This window comes from Oncorhynchus mykiss, chromosome 12, assembly GCF_057628025.1.
Source record: "Oncorhynchus mykiss isolate SJ-2025 chromosome 12, ASM5762802v1, whole genome shotgun sequence".
NCBI classification, from domain to species: Eukaryota; Metazoa; Chordata; class Actinopteri; order Salmoniformes; family Salmonidae; genus Oncorhynchus; species Oncorhynchus mykiss.
In genome coordinates, this window is record NC_143033.1 from 62,575,208 (window position 1) to 62,594,617 (window position 19,410).

The 19,410-nt window shown below is 43.0% G+C and overlaps 2 protein-coding genes across 4 annotated transcripts in view; one reads left to right on the forward strand and one right to left on the reverse strand.

Annotated features, from left to right (window-relative positions):
* asphd1 (aspartate beta-hydroxylase domain containing 1) overlaps window positions 1–19,410 on the reverse strand; it is a 65,286-nt gene that overhangs the window by 8,138 nt on the left and 37,738 nt on the right. The gene's annotated exons all lie outside the window — the stretch shown is intronic.
* sez6l2 (seizure related 6 homolog (mouse)-like 2) overlaps window positions 13,662–19,410 on the forward strand; it is a 109,306-nt gene continuing 103,557 nt past the window's right edge. The window contains exon 1 of one of the 3 annotated variants that reach the window (XM_036937900.2): window positions 13,662–14,671. The gene's annotated coding sequence lies outside the window, so the exon portion shown is untranslated. The remainder of the gene's footprint in view (window positions 14,672–19,410) is intronic. The other 2 variants (XM_036937904.2, XM_036937902.2) reach the window with 2 other exon arrangements.

The following is a 19,410-nucleotide window of genomic DNA, read 5'->3' on the forward strand; positions in this document are numbered from 1 at the left end:
GAATTTGAATAAAGAATTTCAACAGCATGGTTGTTTCAAAGCCTAACACAAGAAACAGACAGCGCTTTCTAAGGTGATGATTAATGGGCGGGAACCCAGAGTCTCTGGTGGCACAGCTAGCGCTGCGATGCAGTGCCCTAGACCACTGGGCCACGCGGGAAGCCGAAATATGTTTTAATATTCCTGAACAGATTTCACTTGGTTTCCAAAATTAAGCACTGGGTAGCTACAGAAACAAGGTTGATGAGCCCATGGCATTCAGAGTTTGGGCGTAATATCACCTGTCGGGCAGCGAGAGCATGCTCCTCAATCAGTGGTTGATGCATGGAGTGAAATAAGTGTTCTTATATTTACTTCTCAAAGCACGTGCTCTGCTATAAAACGAAGTAGCCTACAAAACGGATTGGCGGGAAAGCCTGTGGCCTCCATTAGCTACTCTAGTGCATACAGATTACTTATTTTCCCCTGCCTCTATTCCAGCCCATGGGCCATTCTAAATCGAAACAAATTTTACATATTAGTAAAGACAAGATTAAATTGAGAATAGTCTTTTTTCGCTACTTTCTCAAATCATCAATAGCCTATAGTCACACTATGCAGCCCATATACCCTGAATGTTTTGATTTCAAAGACATTCTATGTTTTGTATCATTCACAACAAAAGTTGCCAAATAACTCTAAATCTAGCATACAGGACCTGTTTCAAATGATTGATTTTATGCTCAACAACTTTACTCGCTCCATAATGGGAAAATATCCTTTCTATTTTATTCAGTTCAATTATATTCTTCTTCTTCCAAAGAAGAAACATCCCTTTTTCAGGACCCTGTCTTTCAAAGATAATTCGTAAATATCCAACTAACTTAACAGATCTACATTGTAAAGGGTTTAAACACTGTTTCCCATGCTTGTTCAATGAACCATAAACAATTAATGAACATGCACCTGTGGAACGGTCGTTAAGACACTAACAGCTTACAGACGGTAGGCAATTAAGGTCACAGCTATGACAAATTAGGACACTAAAGAGGCCTTTCTACTGACTCTGAAAAACACCAAAAGAAAGATGCCCAGGGTCAATGCTCATCTGCATGAACATGCCTTAGGCATGCTGCAAGGAGGCATGAGGGCTGCAGATGTGGCCAGGGCAATAAATTGCAATGTCCGTATTGTGAGATGCATAAGACAGCGCTACAGGGAGACAGGACGGACAGCTGATCGTCCTCGCAGTGGCAGACCACGTGTAACAACACCTGCACAGGATCGGTACATTCGATCATCACACCTGCAGGATAGGTGTAGGATGGCAACAACAACTGCCCGAGTTACACCAGGATCGCACAATCCCTCCATCAGTGCTCAAACTGTCCGCAATAGGCTGAGAGAGGCTGGACTGAGGGCTTGTAGGCCTGTTGTAAGGCAGGTCCTCACCAGTCATCACCGGCAACAACGTCGCCTATGGGCACAAACCCACTGTCGCTGGACCAGACAGGACTGGCAAAAGGTGCTCTTCACTGATGAGTCACAGTTTTGTCTCACCAGGGGTGATGGTTGAATTCGCATTTATTGTCAAAGGAATGAGCGTTACACTGAGGCCTGTACTCTGGAGCGCAATCGATTTGGAGGTGGAGGGTCCGTCATGGTCTGGGGCGGTGTGTCACAGCATCATCGGACTGAGCTTATTGTCATTGCAGGCAATCTCAACGCTGTGCATTACAGGGAAGACATCCTCCTCACTCATGTGGTACCCTTCCTGCAGGCTCATCCTGACATGACCCTGCAGCATGACAATGCCACCAGCCATGCTGCTCGTTCTGTGTGTGATTTCCTGCAAGGCAGGAATGTCAGTGTTTTGCCATGGCCAGCGAAGAGCCCGGATCTCAATCCCATTGAGCACGTCTGGGACCTGTTGGATCGGAGGATGAGGGCTAGGACTATTCCCCCCAGAAATGTACGGGAACTTGCAGATGCTTTGGTGGAAGAGTGAGGTAACATCTCACAGCAAGAACTGGCAAATCTGGTGCAATCCACGAGGAGGAGATGCACTGCAGTACTTAATGCAGCTGGTGTCCACACCAGATACTGACTGTTACTTTTGATTTTGATCCTCCTTTTGTTCAAGGACACATTGTTCCATTTATGTTAGTCACGTGTCTGTGGAACTTGTTCAGTTTATGTCTCAGTTGTTGTGTCACGTTCTGACCTTAGTTCTTTTGTTATGTCTTTGTTTTAGTATGGTCATGGCGTGAGTTGGGTGGGTTGTCTATGTTAGCTATTTCTGTTTTTGGCCTGGTATGGTTCTCAATCAGAGGCAGCTGTCAATCGTTGTCCCTGATTGAGAACCATATTTAGGGAGCCTGTTTTCTATTGTGTTTCGTGGGTGATTGTTTTCTGTTGCGTGTCTGCACCAGCCAGAACTGTTTTTATGTTGTTTCTCTTTGCTATTTTTGTTATTTGCGTGTTCATTTGAATAAATATGGACACATACCACGCTGCACCTTGGTCCTCACCTTCTTCCACCAACAACTGCCGTTACATGTTGAACCTTGTTATGTTCATACAAATATTTACACATGTTAAGTTTGCTGGAAATAAACGCAGTTGACAGTGAGAGGACATTTTTTGTTGTTGCTGAGTTTATTAAATCAACAGCCTATGGCATGGAGCATAGTAATATAACATACTGTCGGCCGACAGTAGACAAACTCATATTCTGAAATACATTTTCTTCATATCATGTTTCCATAGGCCTGACTAAAATAAATAATGGCTCTATTGTGATGGTGTATATTAAATATATTTATTATCATTTTTGTCAACGTAGGATGTTCCAAAGGCGCCCATCAGCCGTGTGGAGGCCTGGAGATGCTAAACATGATTGTTGATTAATGGTCAATTACCATGAGACCAACAGTCTTTTGCATGGCAATAACCAGTTGACAAAATGGCATGACTGCCACAGCCCTAGTCATAATGTGAAATTCCCTTTCAGTCAGTCTACTCCAGTACAACATATTATGGGGAAATAGAATCTGGCCCCATGCCAACCCAAAAGGATACTACGTCCTGCAAGATGCGGCAGTCTGGGTATTGCACACATGGTGCTCTGCCTAGTGACTTTCCCCTGTCCCAGCTGTAAGCACACTGGGAGCAGTGACATCAAAGTGATAAAATCTCACAAAAGTCTGTGGTGATGCCCAATTCGCCTCAGCACAAATGTCTCCTACAGTCAACCCTTCTGTGACAATGAGCCTCACTCAGTTAAGGTGGTAAAATGTGTCCCGGTAATAGGCTGGCATCCAGGGTACCCAGCGAAAAACTGTTATTATACCCGCAAGTCATGTGTGCCGGTGCCACAGAACCTTACAAGGTGCTGTCTGTCCATTTTCCAGCTGGCAAATTATTCTGTCAAAGGGGAAGAATTTAAATTTATAATATAATCATATAATTTAATTATTCAACCCCCTGAGTTAATACATGTTAGAATCACCTTGCCATAGATTTTCAAGCAAATGTAAGTCAAAACTAACTCGGTATTCACTGTCTTCTTGGTAAGCAAATCCAGTGTAGATTTGGCCTTGTGTTTTAGGTTATTGTCCTGCTGAAAGGTGAATTCATCTCCCAGTGTCTGTTCGAAAGCAGACTGAACCAAGTTTTACTTTAGGATTTTGCCTGTGCTTAGCTCCATTCTTTTTCTTTTTTTTATCTTTAAAAACTCCCCTGTCCATTATGATTACAATCACACCCATATCATGATACAGCCACCACTATAATTGAACATTTGGGGAGTGGTACTCAGTAATGTGTTGCATTGGATATGCCCCAAACATAACACTTTGTAGGACAAAGAGTTAATTGCTTTGCCACATTTAACGTTAGCTGGCTGGCTAGCTAGCTATCTAGCTAACGTTATGTCTATTATCTGTGTAGTAATATTATTTGTATCTCAGAGCCATTTGCATTGCTAGTTATAGCCTAATCTTAGCTAGCTAACATTGAACCTGGTTGGTTAGCTACCTGCAGATTCATACAGGGTAGTACTATTATGAGTTGGGATAATGGTTTATTGCTTAGCTAGCTAGCTACATGTCTGAACACCTATGCAAGTAACCACTTCAATAGAATGTGCATGATGTCACTACCACAACTGTCGATAGACGTACTGTAGCTGGTAAAGTCGATCTGGCTATCTACTCCGAGTACTCTCTTCAGGGGTGCCAGAGCGTGGAATAACTGACAAATTTAAAAACGCTCAGCACCCGTTGAATATGGCCGGTGTCAGTAAACATTAAATATTGAATTAATTAAATAATAATTAATTAAAGTAATTACATTGTTGCCAGCACATGGTTGCAATCACCAACGCTCTGGATAACATACAAACAGTCTAACCAGCTCTGCTAGGGTGAGTAAAATGGTCAGAGTGAGCTGTTCTCTCATTTCTGTCTGGAAGTAGCTAGCCAACGTTAGCTTGGGTGCTTGACTATTGTTGTTATGTCAGAATGCTCAGATAAACCCTACAGTCGTGGCCAAAAGTTTTGAGAATGACACAAATATTAATTTACACAGTTTGCTGCTTCAGTGTCTTTAGATATTTTTGTCAGATGTTGCTATGGATTACTGAAGTATAATTACAAGCATTTCATAAGTGTCAAAGGCTTTTATTGACAATTACGTGATGTTGATGCAAAAAGTCAATATTTGCAGTGTTGACCCTTCTTTATCAAGACCTCTGCAATCTACCCTGGCATGCTGTCAATTAACTTCTGGGACACATACTGACTGATGGCAGCCCAATTTTGCATAATCAATGCTTGGAGTTTGACAGAATTTGTGGGTTTTTGTTTGTCCACCCGCCTCTTGAGGATTGACCACAAGTTCCCAATGGGATTAAGGTCTGGGGAGTTTCCTGGCCATGGACCCAAAATATCAATGCTTTGTTCCCCGAGCCACTTAGTTATCACTTTTGTCTTATGGCAAGGTGCTCCATCATGCTGGAAAATGTATTTTTCGTCACCAAACTGTTCCTGGATGGTTGGGAGAAGTTGATCTCGGAGGATGTGTTGGTACCATTCTTTATTCATGTTATTAGGCAAAATTGTGAGTGAACCCACTCCCTTGGCTGAGAAGCAACCTCACACATGAATGGCCTCAGGATGCTTTACTGTTGGCATGACACAGGACTGATGGTAGTGCTCACCTTGTCTTCTCCGGACAAGCTTTTTCCGGATGCCCCAAACAATCGGAAAGGGGATTCATCAGAGAAAATTACCCTAGTCCTCAGCAGTCCAATCCCTGTACCTTTTGCAGAATATCAGTCTTTCCCTGATATTTTTCCTGGAGAGAAGTGGCTTCTTTGCTGCCCTTCTTGACACCAGGCCATCCTTCAAAAGTCTTCGCCTCACTGTGTGTACAGATGCATTCATACCTGCCTGCTACCATTCCTGAGCAAGCTCTGTACTGGTGGTGCGCCCGATCCCGCAGCTGAATCAACTTTAGGAGAAGGTCCTGGCGCTTGCTGGACTTTCTTGGGCACCCTGAAGCCTTCTTCACAACAATTGAACCGCTCTCTTTGAAGTTCTTGATGAAACAATAAATTATTGATTTAGGTGCAATCTTACTGGCAGCAATATGCTTGCCTGTGAAGCCCTTTTTGTGCAAAGCAATGATGACAGCATGTGTTTCCTTGCAGATAACCATGATTGACAGAGGAGGAACAATGATTCCAAGCACCACCCTCCTTATGAAGCTTCCAGTCTGTTATTCAAACTCAGTCAGCATGACAGAGTGATCTCCATTCTTGTCCTCATCAACACTCACACCTGTGTTAACGAGAGAATCACTGACATGATGTCAGCTGGTCCTTTTGTGGCAGGGCTGAAATGCAGTGGAAATATTTTTGGGGGATTCAGTTCATTTGCATGGCAAAGAGGGACTTTGCAATTAATTACAATTCATCTGATCACTCTTCATAACATTCTGGAGTATATGCAAATTGCCATCATACAAACTGAGGCAGCAGACTTTGTGAAAATTAATATTTGTGTCATTCGCAAAACTTTTGACCATGACTGTACTCTTCGGCCAGAGCATCCAGTGTGCGCTCGGAACGCTCTGAGAGCAAAACGTTCTGAATTTACAAACGGACAATCTGACAAGGACTTAACGAAAGCCCAGAGCTCACTCTGGCACTCCCCATTAAATTTACGAACAGACCCGTAGTATCATCCAGTCTTTCATCTTGAAATCTTTGGTTGTTTAGTACATAGCCTCACATGTGAATCCTTAAAGAGATGGGTGGAGCTAAAGCTTAAGAGGGTGTGAAAGATGCTGAATGAGTGTAGACAAAGAAGAGCTCTCCAGTAGGTACCAAAAATTCAAGGGTCATTTTCTCAAAAGTTACAAGATTATTCACTTTCAAAGCAGAATTAGATTCCCATTGTTCCTCAACTGTAGTGTATGATTTATACTTTTCTAGCTCTGTCTCTACTTTTATCCAATGTAAAAAAAAAACATTTAAAATATTGCTACATAAGACTGACTGGAGTCGGTCGTTCACATATTTTATTTATTTATTTTATTTCACCTTTATTTAACCAGGTAGGCAAGTTGAGAACAAGTTCTCATTTACAATTGCGACCTGGCCAAGATAAAGCAAAGCAGTTCGACACATACAACGACACAGAGTTACACATGGAGTAAAACAAACATACAGTCAATAATACAGTATAAACAAGTCTATATACGATGTGAGCAAATGAGGTGAGATAAGGGAGGTAAAGGCAAAAAGGCCATGGTGGCAAAGTAAATACAATATAGCAAGTAAAACACTGGAATGGTAGATTTGCAATGGGAGAATGTGCAAAGTAGAAATAAAAATAATGGGGTGCAAAGGAGCAAAATAAATAAATAAATAAAATACAGTAGGGAAAGAGGTAGTTGTTTGGGCTAAATTATAGGTGGGCTATGTACAGGTGCAGTAATCTGTGAGCTGCTCTGACAGTTGGTGCTTAAAGCTAGTGAGGGAGATAAGTGTTTCCAGTTTCAGAGATGTTTGTAGTTCGTTCCAGTCATTGGCAGCAGAGAACTGGAAGGAGAGGTGGCCAAAGAAAGAATTTGTTTTGGGGGTGACTAGAGAGATATACCTGCTGGAGCGTGTGCTACAGGTGGGAGATGCAATGGTGACCAGCGAGCTGAGATAAGGGGGGACTTTACCTAGCAGGGTCTTGTAGATGACATGGAGCCAGTGGGTTTGGCGACGAGTATGAAGCGAGGGCCAGCCAACGAGAGCGTACAGGTCGCAATGGTGGGTAGTATATGGGGCTTTGGTGACAAAACGGATTGCGCTGTGATAGACTGCATCCAATTTGTTGAGTAGGGTATTGGAGGCTATTTTGTAAATGACATCGCCAAAGTCGAGGATTGGTAGGATGGTCAGTTTTACAAGGGTATGTTTGGCAGCATGAGTGAAGGATGCTTTGTTGCGAAATAGGAAGCCAATTCTAGATTTAACTTTGGATTGGAGATGTTTGATATGGGTCTGGAAGGAGAGTTTACAGTCTAACCAGACACCTAAGTATTTGTAGTTGTCCACGTATTCTAAGTCAGAGCCGTCCAGAGTAGTAATGTTGGACAGGCGGGTAGGTACAGGTAGCGATCGGTTGAAGAGCATGTATTTAGTTTTACTTGTATTTAAGAGCAATTGGAGGCCACGGAAGGAGAGTTGTATGGCATTGAAGCTTGCCTGGATGGTTGTTAACACAGTGTCCAAAGAAGGGCCAGAAGTATACAGAATGGTGTCATCTGCGTAGAGGTGGATCAGAGACTCACCAGCAGCAAGAGCGACCTCATTGATGTATACAGAGAAGAGAGTCGGTCCAAGAATTGAACCCTGTGGCACCCCCATAGAGACTGCCAGAGGTCCGGACAGCAGACCCTCCGATTTGACACACTGAACTCTATCAGAGAAGTAGTTGGTGAACCAGGCGAGGCAATCATTTGAGAAACCAAGGCTGTCGAGTCTGCCGATGAGGATGTGGTGATTGACAGAGTCGAAAGCCTTGGCCAGATCAATGAATACGGCTGCACAGTAATGTTTCTTATCGATGGCGGTTAAGATATCATTTAGGACCTTGAGCGTGGCTGAGGTGCACCCATGACCAGCTCTGAAACCAGATTGCATAGCAGAGAAGGTATGGTGAGATTCGAAATGGTCGGTAATCTGTTTGTTGACTTGGCTTTCGAAGACCTTAGAAAGGCATGGTAGGATAGATATAGGTCTGTAGCAGTTTGGGTCAAGAGTGTCACCCCCTTTGAAAAGGGGGATGACCGCAGCTGCTTTCCAATCTTTGGGAATCTCAGACGACACGAAAGAGAGGTTGAAAAGGCTAGTAATAGGGGTGGCAACAATTTTGGCAGATAATTTTAGAAAGAAAGGGTCCAGATTGTCTAGCCCGGCTGATTTGTAGGGGTCCAGATTTTGCAGCTCATTCAGAACATCAGCTGAGCAGATTTGGGAGAAGGAGAAATGGGGAAGGCTTGGGCGAGTTGTTGTGGGGGGTGCAGTGCTGTTGACCGGGTTAGGAGTAGCCAGATGGAAAGCATGGCCAGCTGTAGAAAAATGCTTATTGAAATTCTCAATTATGGTGGATTTATCAGTGGTGACAGTGTTTCCTATCTTCAGTGCAGTGGGCAGCTGGGAGGAGGGGTTCTTATTCTCCATGGACTTTACAGTGTCCCAGAACTTTTTTGAGTTAGTGTTGCAGGAAGCAAATTTCTGCTTGAAAAATCTAGCCTTGGCTTTTCTAACTGCCTGTGTATAATGGTTTCTAGCTTCCCTGAACAGCTGCATATCACGGGGGCTGTTCGATGCTAATGCAGAACGCCATAGGATGTTTTTGTGTTGGTTAAGGGCAGTCAGGTCTGGGGAGAACCAAGGGCTGTATCTATTCCTGGTTCTAAATTTCTTGAATGGGGGATGTTTATTTAAGATGGTTAGGAAGGCATTTTAAAAAAATATCCAGGCATCCTCTACTGACGGGATGAGATCAATATCCTTCCAGGTTACCCCGGCCAGGTCGATTAGAAAGGCCTGCTCGCTGAAGTGTTTCAGGGAGCGTTTTACAGTGATGAGTGGAGGTCGTTTGACCGCTGACCCATTACGGATGCAGGCAATGAGGCAGTGATCGCTGAGATCTTGGTTGAAAACAGCAGAGGTGTATTTAGAGGGCAAGTTGGTTAGGGTGATATCTATGAGGGTGCCCGTGTTTAAGGCTTTGGGGAGGTACCTGGTAGGTTCATTGATAATTTGTGTGAGGTTGAGGGCATCAAGTTTAGATTGTAGGATGGCTGGGGTGTTAAGCATGTTCCAGCTTAGGTCGCCTAGCAGCACAAGCTCTGAAGATAGATGGGGGGCAGAGGGTGGTCTATAGCAGGCGGCAACGGTGAGAGACTTGTTTTTAGAGAGGTGGATTTTTAAAAGTAGAAGTTAAAAGTAGAAGTTCAAATTGTTTGGGTACAGACCTGGATAGTAGGACAGAACTCTGCAGGCTATCTTTGCAGTAGATTGCAACACCGCCCCCTTTGGCAGTTCTATCTTGTCTGAAAATGTTGTAGTTTGGAATTAAAATGTCTGAATTTTTGGTGGTCTTCCTAAGCCAGGATTCAGACACAGCTAGAACATCCGGGTTGGCAGAGTGTGCTAAAGCAGTGAATAGAACAAACTTAGGGAGGAGGCTTCTAATGTTAACATGCATGAAACCAAGGCTATTACGGTTACAGAAGTCGTCAAAAGAGAGCACCTGGGGAATAGGAGTGGAGCTAGGCACTGCAGGGCCTGGATTCACCTCTACATCGCCAGAGGAACAGAGTAGGAGTAGAATAAGGGTGCGGCTAAAAGCAATAAGAATTGGTCGTTTAGAACGTCTGGAACAGAGAGTAAAAGGAGGTTTCTGGGGGCGATAAAATAGCATCAAGGTATAATGTACAGACAAAGGTAAGGTAGGATGTGAATACAGTGGAGGTAAACCTAGGTATTGAGTGATGAAGAGAGAGATATTGTCTCTAGAAACATCATTGAAACCAGGAGATGTCATTGCATGTGTGGGTGGTGGAACTAATAGGTTGGATAAGGTATAATGAGCAGGACTAGAGGCTCTACAGTGAAATAAGCCAATAAACACTAACCAGAACAGCAATGGACAAGGCATATTGACATTAAGGAGAGGCATGCTCAGTCGAGTGATCAAAAGGGTCCAGTGAGTGGAGAGGTTGGTTGGGGGTCACGGCGATTTAGACAGCTAAATCGTTAGCAAGCTAGCATAGGAGCAAGCTAGCATAGAATGGAGGTCTGTTATTAGCCAACCCTAACAATCCTATTGGTTCCATCAGTAGATTAGCGGGTTTCCGTGTGGTAGAGGGGATTAATCCAAATCACACAACAACAACAAAAATAAAAACAATATATATAGTTAGGCCCAAGAAGAAAAATAAATAAATAAATAAAAATAAAATAAAAATTGTCCGATTGTCTATTCAGATAGCAGCCGATAAGATAGCCAACGGCTAGCAGGCCGCAGATGGGCGCCCAAGCAACGTTGCGCCGGAGGAGCCAGCCGGACAATTCCCTCGGGTAGACAACGTCGGCAGTCCAACCGTGAAGGCCCGGTGGGGCTCCGCGTAGGCAGCAAAACGGGTCCGGATAGGTGACTGCAGCCCAGGAGTGATTGATGGAACTCTTCAGCTGGCTAGCTCCGGAACAATTGATGTTAGCTCCGGAATCGACGAAAGCCGATAGTCACACGGATAGCAGCTAGCTAGCTGTGAGATCCAGGTATGGATGTCCAGAGCCAGCGGCCAAAATCCGGTATGTTCCGTTCCGAGCCGCGCTGCGCTGCGCTGCGCTGCGCTGCACTGAGCCGTACAAAACTGGCGATAGATTCTCGAGCCAAAGGACAGCCGATGACCACAAACCGTGGTTAGCTGAGTACTAACGATTAGCCAGTAAATAAGCTAACTAGCTTCTGAACCAGCTTCAGAGTAGCTTCTAGAGTAGCTTCTGGACAAGCTTCTGGCTAGCTCCCGGCTAGCTTCTGGCTAATTTCTGGCTAGCCTCTCGGAGGATTACAGATCTGAGGTAAATAATACTTTTTTATATAAATATAAATTGGTGAAGCGGATTGCAGGAGAGTGTTCTGAAGATGAGTTTTTGGAAAATTAAAAATGTATGTGAAAAAAAAGTTTTAAATATATCTATATATTTATATACACGACAGGACGAGGACAAAAATACGTCTGAACTGCTATGCCATCTTGGGATGAGTCGATGACCACTCTGTGGAAAGATGAGACGCTCACGAACACGATGGTGTTCTCCGTTTTGCTCTACGACCCTCATAAGACCAGGGGACTCTTCTGAAGTCGATAACACCGATGTGCCAACTTCTGTATGTAGAGCACAAACTGTTTTGGATACGAACTAATATGACCCTACTGTGGAAAGGGGAAACTCTCACAAACACGATGGTGTTCTCCGTTGTCTGACTCGTCTGAAGGTAACCCAGTATGGAGGTAGTTTTGTGCCAACAAAAATAAAGGGGTTCAATATATGTCCAAAAATCTAAAACATTTCCTGAGTTTTCTTATATTTCCTAGATATAGGACAGACACTTCAAAACTTTATTCCTTATAATGATTTTTTTTACTGGTCTTTTTTGCCATGTATGAATCCAATCAAATGTTATTTGTCGCATTGCCTTAATCGACATCCACGGCGCCCGAAGAACAGTGGGTTAACTGCCTTGCTCAGGGGCAGAACGACAGATTTTTGCCTTGTCCACAATCATCTCCTTTGTCTTGGTCACATTGAGGGAGAGGTAGTTATCCTGGCACCACAAAGGGGATACCTAGTCAGTTGTACAACTGAATGCATTCAACTGAAATGTGTCGTCTGCATTTAACCAGGCCCCTCTGAATAAGAGAGGTGCGGGGGGCTGCCTTAATCGACATCCCCGGCGCCCAGGGAACAGTGGGTTGCTCGGGTGCAGAACAACAGATTTTTGCCTTGTCAGCGCAGGGATTTGGTCCAGCAACCTTCCGGTTACTGGCCCAACATTCCTACCCGCCAGGCTACCTGCCGCACATGTAGGTAGAGTTAAAGTGACTATGCATAGATAATAAACAAAGAGTAGCAGCAGCTTAAAAGAGGGGGGGGGGCAATGCAAATAATCTGGGTAGCCGTTTGGTTAGCTGTTCAAGAGTCTTATGGCTTGGGAATAGAAGCTCTTAAGAAGCCTTATTGACCTAGACTTGGCGCTCCAGTAGCGCTTGCCGTGCGGTAGCAGAGAGAACAGTCTATGACTAGGGTGGCTGGACTCTGACAATTTTTAGGGCATTCCTTTGACACTGCCTGGTATAGAGGTCCTGAATGGAAGGAAACTTGGCCGTACACACTACCCTCTGTAGTGCCTTGCGGTCGGAGGCCGAGCAGTTGCCATACCAGGCAGTGATGCAACCAGTTAGGATGCTCTCGATTGGGCAGCTTAGGATCTAAGGACCCATGCCAAATCTTCTCCTGAGGCGAATAGGCTTTGTCATGTCCTCTTAACAAATGTCTTGGTGTGTTTGGACCGGGATAGTTTGCTGGTGATGTGGACACCAAGGAACTTGAAGTTCTCAAACTGCTCCAGTACAGCCCCGCCGATGAGAATGGGGGTGTGCTCAGGCCTCCTTTCACTGTAGTTCACAATCATCTCATTTGTCTTGATCACATTGAGGGAGAGGAAGTTATCCTGGCATGACACAGCCAGGTCTCTGACCTCCTCCCTATAGGCGGTCTCATCAGTGTCGATGATCATGCTGTTGTGTCATAAGCAAACTTAATGATGGTGTTGGAGTTGTGCCTGGCCATGCAGTCATGAGTGAACAGGGAGTACAGGAGGGGACTGAGCACTTACCCCTGAGGGACTGATGCTCTCATGCATGCTTCAGTGTTGCTTGCCTCGAAGTAAGCACAGAATAGGAGGGAGTTGGCCCTTGGATGTACACAGAGAGCTAATATTAATAATATGCATGTCAATCTCTCCTGGCTGAAAGTGGAGGAGAAATTGACTTCATCCCCACGTTTATTTACGAGCAGTATTGACATGTTGACATGTTGAATGCACTGAGTTGTCTGTCTAAACTTGCCAGCACACAGCTCGGACTCCCATGCATACCCCACAAGACATGCCACAAGAGGACGGTTTTATGACTTAACAGCCGGTCATAAATAGTTTGCTGAGACTCTCCCTCTGGCTCCCTAGAGTGGGAAGACTGAAATCTCTTTGTTACAGAGAGACTTTTCCCGCCAAAACCTTTTTTCTCTAAGAGAATGAACTTTCGATCAGTATTCATAAGATAGGAATGTTACGAATGGTCCGGGGGATCTAAAGAATAATCCTGTGACATTGTTTATTATTTTGTGATCTGATTAAGGATGGTACAACAAAGTAACTAAGTTAGGAAGGAAACAAGTTAGGACGGAAACATCTGTTTTATACAACATCTAAATGTTGTATAAAATAAATGATTTAGTATGAGAGTATTTTTTTAAAGATTTTCTAATGAGATTATTGTTTTTCATATGAGCTTTGCACAGTCAGTAGCCACGCCCAAGTGAGCTCAGAGTTTGTGTCAGCATGACGGAATGCCCACTTTGGCCAGAGTGACTAGTCATTTGGTGATTTTCAGTAACCTATACTGTTCTCTTTGAAGTAGAAGAAGAATCGATATCAGTTTAAAGACGTGTAAGCAGAATGAAGGCTGAGCCAATGTGAGTGTACAAAGCTGGATCAAGATCGAGTCAACTATTAGACATGTAAAAAAACAGAACGTAAGCAGAATCTGTGTGGATGAGGCAAGGTAGACCAACAAGACTTGACTGGTCTGGGCCATATCTGATCTTGTGAAGGCTACTGGACATGCACATGGGTTAATCATATACAGACAACATCGGCCTGAACTTGTGAAGACCTTTGGACAGGAACATTAGATAATCAGTTATAAGCACCAGCAGGAGTGTGCATGTCACACCACCAATAGAATCTATGCACCAATGTCTGAGTGAATAAGAGAATGGAAAAAAAGATTCGTAACAAGATTCGTAAAGTGGAGTGACGATGTTATGTAAGGGTAAGTCTGTATAAAAGCCAAGTACTAAGAATGAAGAGTCAGTTCTTCCATGGAATTGCTCGGCTTTGTTACTGTATGTAATAAAGTCCAATTGAATTCACAAGTTCCGGTATTGGTGAAATATTTTATTCAATATTTTCCACAACAAGTGCTTAAAAGGACTCGCTAAGAATTAATATATCAGACCAGCATGACGGACAGCGTGAGCTGAGGGTTACGAAATGGATTAAACTCTACAGGCCAGCCTGACAGACATCGTGAGCTGAACGTTACAAAATGGTTTTAACTACTGACCAACCGACATACAGCGCGAGCTGAAGGAGAATCCCCACAGAAAATCATCTGAAGTATCTGTCGAACAAACACACCACTACCATAGAAGCTCTAAAAAGAAGAAGGACATAGTGACCTTTGGTGGACAACCAGATTCTTACATCGAGCCACTACTCATAGACGGATCGAATGGTCTCAACAGCTTGACAACGATCAGGGACAGCTACGCGTAAATATATCTTGCATTTCTAATAGTGATTCATATGTTGATGATGTAAAGAATATTTGCTGGTCTGTGGTGTGTAATGAGGAGCAATCAGACGCTGCACTTGACGCATTTATGAAACTACTTATTCCAGTTACTAATAAGCACGCACCCATTAAGAAAATGACTGTAAAACTGTTAAATCCCCTTGGATTGATGAGGAATTGAAACATTTTATGGTTGAGAGGGATGAGGCAAAAGGTTTGGCAATTAAGTATGGCAGCCCAACTGATTTGGCAAACGTACTGCAAATTAAGAAATCCTGTGACTAAACAAAATAAAAATAAAAAGAACCTACACTATGAAACAAAGATAAATTATATAAAGAATGATAGTAAAAAGCTTTGGGGCACCTGAAATTACATTTTGGGGGAAAAAAAGCCAACTCGGCTCCTTCATTCATTGAATCAGGTTGCTCATTCATCACAAAGCCCACTGATATTGCAAACTACTTTAATTACCATTTCAATGGCAAAATAAGCAAACTTAGGGATGACATGACAGCAACAAATGCTGACACTACACATCCAAGCATATGTGACCAAATTATGAAAGACAAGAATTGTACTTTTGAATTCCGTAAAGTCAGTGTGGAAGAGGTGAAAAAACTATTGTTGTCTATCATCAATGACAAGCCACCAGGGTCTGACAATCTCGATGGAAAATTACTGAGGATAATAGCAGATTTTGCCACTCCTATTTGCCACATCTTCAATTTAAGCTTACTAGAGAGCGTGTGCCCTCAGGCCTGGAGGGAAGCTAAAGTCATTCCGCTACCCAAGAATAGTAAAGCCCCCTTTACTGGCTCAAATAGCTGACCAATCAGCTTGTTACCAACCCCTTTGTGTTTGACCAGATACAATGCTATTTCACAGTAAACAGAATTTTAGCATGCTTATGTAGGGAAGGACACTCAACAAGCACACCACAAATGACTGATGATTGGCTGCGAGAAATGAATGATAAAGTGATTGTGGGGGCTATCTTGTTAGAATTCAGTGCAGCTCTTGACATTATCGATCATAGTCTGCTCCTGGAAAAATGTATGTGTTATGGCTTTACACCCCCTGCTATGGATAAAGAGTTCCTTGTCTAACAGAACACAGAGGGTGTTCTTTAAAATGGAAGCCTCTCAAATATAATCCAGTTAGAATCAGGAAGTCCCCAGGGTAGCTGTTTAGGCCCCTTGTTTTTTTCAAATTTTACTAACGATATACCACTGACTTTGAGTAAAGGCTGAGTGTCTATGTATGCAGATGACTCAACACTAAACACGTCAACTACTACAGCGACTGAAATGACTGCAACACTCAACAAAGAGCTGCAGTTAGTTTCAGAGTGGGTGGCAAGGAATAAGTTAGCCCTAAATATTTATACAACTTAAAGCATTGAATTTGGAAAAAAACACTGACTAAACCCTAAACCTCATCTAAATATTGCAATAAATATTGTGGAAATTGAGCAAGTTGAGATGACTAAACTGCTTGGAGTAAACCTAGATTGTAAACTGTCATGGTCAAATCATATTGATAGAGCAGTAGATAAGATGGGGAGAAGTCTGTCTATAATAAAGAGACACTCTGCTTTCTTAACAACACTATCAACAAGGCAGGTCCTACAGGTCCTAGTTTTGTCGCTCTTTGACTACTGTTCAGTCTTGTGGTCAGGTGCCACGAAAAAGGACTTAGGAAAATTGCAATTGGCTCAGAACAGGGCAGCACAGCTGGCCCTTGGATGTACACAGAGAGCTAATATTAATAATATGCATGTCAATCTCTCCTGGCTGAAAGTGGAGGAGAAATTGTTGAATGCACCGAGTTGTCTGTCTAAACTTGCCAGCACACAGCTCGGACTCCCATGCATACCCCACAAGACATGCCACAAGAGGTCTCTTCACAGTCCCCAAGTCCAGTACAGACTATGGGAGGCACACAGTACTACATAAAGCCATGACTACATGGAACTCTATTCCACATCAAGTACCTGAAGCAAGCAGTAAAATTAGATAAAAAAATTGATAAAAAAGCAACTTATGGAACAAGGGGGACAGTGAAGCAACACAAACATTGCCACACACACACACACACACACAATAACATACGCAATGTAACGGCTGTCATTGGAGGAAGAAGAGGACCGATGCGCAGCATGGTAAGTGTCCATTATTTTAATGAAACAACTGAACACCGAACAAAACAACAACGTGAATAAACGAAAAACCGAAACAGTCCTGTAAGGTGATGAAGAAACACTAAACAGAAAATAATCACCCACAACCAAAATGGGGAAAACAGGCTACCTAAGTATGATTCTCAATCAGAGACAACGATCGACAGCTGCCTCTGATTGAGAACCATACCAGGCCGAACACAGAAATACAACAAAGAAAAAAGAACATAGACTACCCACCCCAACTCACGCCCTGACCAAACTAACACAAAGACAAAATAAAGGAACTAAGGTCAGAATGTGACACGCAATATACATACACATGGATTTAGTACTGTAGATACAGTTGAAGTCGGAAGTTTACATACACCTCAGCCAAATACATTTAAACTCAGTTTTTCACAATTCCTGACATTTAATCCTAGTAACAATTCCCTGTTTTAGGTCAGTTAGGATCACCACTTTATTTTAAGAATGTGAGATGTCAGAATAATAGTAGAGAGAATTATTTATTTCAGCTTTTATTTCTTTCATCACATTCCCAGTAGGTCAGAAGTTTACATACACTCAATTTGTATTTGGTAGCATTGCCTTTACATTGTTTAACTTGGGTCAAACTTTTCTGGTATCCTTCCACATGCTTCCCACAATAAATTGTGTGAATTTTGGCCTATTCCTCCTGACAGAGCAGGTGTAACTGAGTCAGGTTTGTAGGCCTCCTTGCTCGCACACACTTTTTCAGTTCTGCACACAAATTTCCTATAAGACTGAGGTCAGGGCTTTGTGATGGACACTCCAATACCTTGACTTTGTTGTCCTTAAGCCATTTAGCCACAACTTTGGAAGTATGCTTGGGGTCATTGTCCATATGGAAGACCCATTTGCGACCAAGCTTTAACTTCCTGACTGATGTCTTGAGATGTTGCTTCAATATATCCACAGAATTTTCCTGCCTCATGACGCCATCTATTTTGTGAAGTGCACCAGTCCCTCCTGCAACAAAGCACACCCACAAAATGATGCTGTCACCCCCGTGCTTCAAGGTTGGGATGATGTTCTTCGGCTTGCAAGCCTCCCCCTTATTCCTCCAAACATAATGATGGTCATTATGGCGAAACAGCTATATTTTTGTTTCATCAGATCAGACGACATTTCTCCAAAAAGTATGATCTTTGTCCCCATGTGCAGTTGCAAACCGTAGTCTGTCTTTTTTATGGCGGTTTTGGAGCAGTGGCTTCTTCCTTGCTGAGCGGCCTTTCAGGTTATGTCGATATAGGACACGTTTTACTGTGGATATAGGGTTAGAGTACTTTTGTACCTGTTTCCTCCAGCATCTTCACAAGGTCCTTTGCTGTTGTTCTGGGATTGATTTGCACTTTTCGAACATAATTACGTTAATCTGTAGGAGACGGAACGCGTCTCCTTCCTGAGCGTATGATGGCTGCATGGTCCCATGGTGTTTAAACTTGCGTACTATTGTTTGTACAGATGAACGTGCTACCTTCAGGCGTTTGGAAATTTCTCCCAAGGATGAAACAGACTTGTGGAGGCCTGCAATTTTTTTTCTGAGGTCTTGGCTGATTTCTTTTGATTTTCCCATGATGTCAAGCAAAGAGGCATTGAGTTTGAACGTGTGCCTTTGGAATACATCCACAGGTACAACTCCAATTGACTCAAATGATATCAGTTAGCCTATCAGAAGCTTCTAAAGCCATTACATAATTTTCTGGAATTTTCCAAGCTGTTTAAAGTCACAGTCAACATAGTGTATATAAACTTCTGACCCACTGTAATTGTGATACAGTGGATTATAAGCGAAATAATCTGTCTGTAAAATTTTTGGGGAAAATGACTTGTGTCTTGCACAAAGGAGATGTCCTAACTGACAAGAAATTTGTGGAGTTGTTGAAATGTATTGACTCCAACCTATGTGCATGTAATCTTCCGACTTTAGACTGTACGTCTATCGACAGTTGTCGTAGTGACATCATGAACATTCTATTGATGTGGTTACTTGGATAGTTGTTCAGACATGTAGCTAGCTAGCTAAACAATAAACCATAATCGCAACTCAGACGTTTTTGTGAGAACTGAGTTTTGGATTGTCTCATGGTCTGAGAAACACCGCTGTAGCTCTGCCACCCTCCACCAATTTACTGGAAGTTATGCATTATAGTCAACATTAGAATTTGAGGCTTCTAGTCTAAACTAGGCTAGCTAGCCTCTTTGACTGCAGCACGGTCCGTTGATATTTAGAATAACCAAGTGACTTAACGCTAGCTATGTATACTAAACAAGAGATTACTATACCCAAACAATTCCACCGTTAGGAAGCCTGAATAGCTAGCCCTAATCTGTGAGTTAGCTAACCTGGCTAAACGCTATGCAGCGCTTGTTAGCTAGATTGGTTTCAAAAGTTTACTTTGGACTGTAACCGGCAACAGAGCACAATCCATCTCCACGTCCCTCAGCACCGAGGAGAGGAGTCACCATCAGACACACCAAGTCCTCTCAAGAATGCTACACAATTGTCA